The following is a 4,679-nucleotide window of genomic DNA, read 5'->3' on the forward strand; positions in this document are numbered from 1 at the left end:
GTAAGACTACCTCTGCTCTTTTTTGGTTACCACTTGATTGAAATAACTTTTTCCATTTCTTCACTCTCCTTTTTTGTGTGTCCTTAAGGCTGAAGTCAGTGTCTTGTAGGCAGTGTATCACTGGATCTTGTTTTTATATTCATTCAGCCATTTTGTGTCTTTTTATTGGATAATTTAATCAACTTATATTAAAGTAATTATGATAGCTAAAAACATTATTGCCATGTTATTCTACGACTGCTTTGTAAATCCATTGTACCTTGCTTTTTGCTATCTTCTTTTGTGATTTGATGACTTTTTGTAGCAGTAAAGTTTGAAACTTTATTATAATCTTTTGTGAAACTACTACAGGTTTTTCCTATATGGTTACCATGAAATAATAAAACATTTATAATATCCTATTGTAACCTGATAACTCCTTAACTTTGATAGGATTTCTAAATTTTTACTACCCCCCTCACTTTTTGAGTTATTGATGCTATAATTTACATATCTTTATATTGTGTATCAAATTTTAGACATGATTATTTTGTAATACAAATTATTTTAGTTATGGTTATTTTGTACATTTTTTTAATTTTTAGATTGTAAGTGAATTTCGCACCACCGTTACTATATTAGAGAATCTGATTTGACTATATATCCTCATCAGTGAGTGTTACACCTACATTCATATGTGATTATGATGTTAATTAGCATCCTTTTATTTCTGCTCAAAGAACTACCTATGGCATTTCTTATAAGGCAGGTCTAGTGGTGATGAACTCAGCTTTTGTTTGCTTGGGAAAGTCTTTACCTCCTCTTCATTTCTGATGGAAATTTCTATATACAAAAATTTAAATACTAGACTTATTAGGGTAATCGCTTCATAAATTACATAAATATCGAACCACTATATCGCACATCTAAAACTAAATAATATTAAATGTCAACTATAATTGAAAAACTAAATATTTAATGCTATTTCATAAGACCTATAATCTATCTTCACCTTTTTTTGCTTTTTGCTATTCTGTATAATTTCAAATGACCTATTTTTTAGTTCATTTTTTCTTTTGTTTGATCGAGTCTGCTGATGTTCTTGAATTGTTCAGCCAGCTATTGTATTCTTTGATTCTAGGATTTCTGTGGGGTTTTTTTATTATTATTTTGATGGTTTCTTTTTTGTTGCTGTTGAACCTTTCATTTTGCTCATCCAAAGTTTTCTTAATATTGTTTAGTTGTTTGTGTGCCTCTGTAGTTCACTAAACTTCTTTAAAAACATTATTCTCAATTCTCAGACGATTCATCAGTATTCATATCATAAGGGTCAATTATTGGTACTCTATAAGTTTCCTTTGGTGGTGTCACGTTTACCTGATTTTTTGAGATCCATGATTCCTTGTGTTGGTATCTGCTCATTTGAGTAAGCTGTCTCCTCTGTCAGACTTTATAAGTTCGCTTTGGTAGAGTCAGTACTTCACCAGTCAGCTAAACTGGGGTTCTGGATGGGTAAGATAATTGTAGCTTTGGGAGGTGGGGTTCGCTATCAATATGTAGCCATCTAGATGAAATCACTCCAGACTTAGGTTTTCTCTTACAGTTTGATGTGAGCCTTTTGCAAATTTCTGTTAAGTATTCATATTATCTTGAAAGTCAACAGTAGCTTACTATCTTTACCTTGAACCATGCCCTCTTTGCATCTTCAGAGATCTCTGAAAGTCATCGTAACATAATTTGTTTTCTGGCCTTGCTGCCTTTGAATTTTAAGCATTGTCTCCTGGCCTATATAATTTCAGATTATAAATGTCCTAAGTGAAACTAGGGAGCCCCATTCCATGGAACATCTATAGTCATCCATCTTACACTTTTGAGGACAACCATCACTGAGCTTCCCAGAGATTCCCTTCTACCCTCAAAAGTGAAGAGATTGTCCTCTGTGCCCTCAATGAAAGACATCCAGGTTGTTCTCAATAGTAAAGCCATTGCTGTTTTGTTTTTTTACATAATTTGCTTTATTTTTGAAAGTTATAAGTAGACTTTGACATTACGTTTTAATCCCTAAACATTGGCCTTTAAATTTTGGTGTATTCTTGACAGATTGTAATGATAGGTCAGCTGATACTCCTATTTTTGTTAATATTCAAAGTCAGTTACCTTTCTAATTCCATGTTGGCATTTTATTGAACAATTAAGAATTGAAAGCATAAGTACTCAACTATCGAAACTATTTGAGCCCTTGTTGATATCCGTATTTAAAAGGTTTTGTGATTGAATATAAAACATAAATTTAAATATTTATTTTTAATATATTATATCTTTTACTACTAAATGAAAGATTTTCTCCAAAGTGTATTTTCAGTCATACTAACATTGTTCAAAAGCTTTTAATAATGCCCTTTCAAGAAGTGTCCATAGAAAACCTTCATGAGAACTATCAAATGTCTCATTACTTGAGTCATGTGGAAGTTTTTAAAGTCTAATAATACCGTGGTCTTTCTCTCTCATCCTTATCTCTTTATCTCCCCAATTCATACCCTAATGTGATTCATTACACTTCCAGATGAATGCTGGAATTATAAAGGCTAGAAATCTGTTATAAAATGAACCATTTTGGTAGTGAAGTAGAATTACCTTGAAAGTAAAGTGAATGTTTATTGGGGCGGGGAGGTAGGGATCGAAATGCAAGAGTATATGCCTTCTAGATTTAATTCTTGATCTTACTTATATATATTGCTGATAAAGTTCTCTGAAAATTAGCAGTGTCTTGAGAGATCTGTACTACAAAACCATTATAGATTTATAGTAGAAATATCTGTCAAACAAGGTCAAAATTATTCACAGATAAATGCTGTGCTTTAATTTGAATTTTTTTTTAAATGAATGAAGAAAATAACTGGAAATAGTTCAAAATAACGTAATAGAAAACATTAAGAATAATCACATAAACTATGTGGTTTGAGTTTTGGCACATGTTAATAATATTATGAAGGAACTTAACGTAACATTTACTCACACTGTTAGGTAGATGAATGCCATGACAATACTTCTAATATATGCTTCCTGTTTTTCTTTGATGTCTGTGTGTAAGACATTGTGTTAGGCATTTTGGAAGATACAAAAGGATAGCATAAAGTCATGCCTGTGACTTTGCTGTTTCTTAAAGGAGATAAGGCATACACATGACTGAATCCAATGTCTTCTACTAAAATGCTAAATCCCTGTAAAATTTTATAAACTTTTGTTCAATAAAGAGACTGCTGGAAAATTGAGAAATTAGAAGTTATGAAAATATTGGGTTCACTTTATAAAATGTTAATAATATTGTCATTTACTGAGAGCCACTTATATACCGAGAACTGTAATAATGCTTTGTGTATAACTCTACTTTCACACAATTTTACAAAGAAAGTATTGTTTTTCCTTTTCAGTCAATAAATGATAATATGCTTTTTAGAAATTTGAAGTATGTCAAAATATAATAACCAGTCATTGACTGAGATCTGCCATATTTTGTATTAGTAAAGATAACACTGGCTCTGGTAATTAATAACTCCTTCCCACACAAGTTTCAGTGGTTTGATAAAATGTAATTTTATTTCTCTTTCATTTAAGGCCCCACATGGATTCACTATTAGGGGGCACTTTTGTGCAATTTCTGATTTAGAAACCAGACTCCATTTTAAGTGCTCTGTCTGCCATCCCTGTAGGACCTTAAAATTCAGAGGCAGAAGAGAAAGATAAATGAACATGTCAAATCCGCATTTTAAAAGTCTTAACCAGAAAGAGTCATGATTTTTAAAATTTTATTCTGTTAATGAAACTAATAACATGGCCACACCCAGTTCGTTCTGCAAAGGGACCTAGAAGTGTTATTACCTACAGAAATAAGCCACACGATAGTAGACAGAGTCCAATTTTGTGGGTAGAGAGTCATCTCCATAAGATTGATATTGACATGTTAATTCCACAGTACTCTCTCTGATAAATAATATGTAAGTACTATTTAATTTTCCATTTAAATATATTTTGCTCAGTATGAAATTTTACCCTATAAGTGTTCAATTGCAATTCATTATTTGCACACTGTGATATGATAGTTTCAGTAGCAACATTTTGATATAGTAATCTATTTAACTTCACTATATGCAGTCACATTCACATGAGCATTCATAACTTTTCCCCCTATATTTTCTAGTAGTTTTATAGAACCATATCAATATCAGCCTCTGGAATTTAAAACTAAATATACGTTCTTATCCTTAGAAGTTGTCCTAGTAGACAGAAACACTTTGCTTGCCTTTGTAACCAGATGCATCATTTTTAATCTTTCTTATCAAAACTTCTACCATATACTACCAATAATGGTAATGACTCAAAAGTCCATATTTTTTTTCCTGGCATTTTGTATTAGGAACTTAAATGAACTGGAATTTTACTTCTAGTGTCTGCAAAGTTCTACCTACTTTGTTTTAAACAAATATATATTTAAAAACTAGATCCTATTTTAATTAAGTTGAAGAGTTTTCTATGACATAATTATACATAGAAAATATAAGAATGTATATAACTGGAAGAATTAAATCCTGAAATCATGTTTTATAGAACTTATTTTCCTTTATCATTTAATCAATGGATATTTTTCCTCATGCCAAATTTAAGAAATATTTTACTTTTAAAGTCTTTAGTCATAAAACATA

This window comes from Pteropus vampyrus, unplaced genomic scaffold (genome assembly GCF_000151845.1).
Source record: "Pteropus vampyrus isolate Shadow unplaced genomic scaffold, Pvam_2.0 Scaffold53, whole genome shotgun sequence".
Lineage (NCBI taxonomy): Eukaryota > Metazoa > Chordata > Mammalia > Chiroptera > Pteropodidae > Pteropus > Pteropus vampyrus.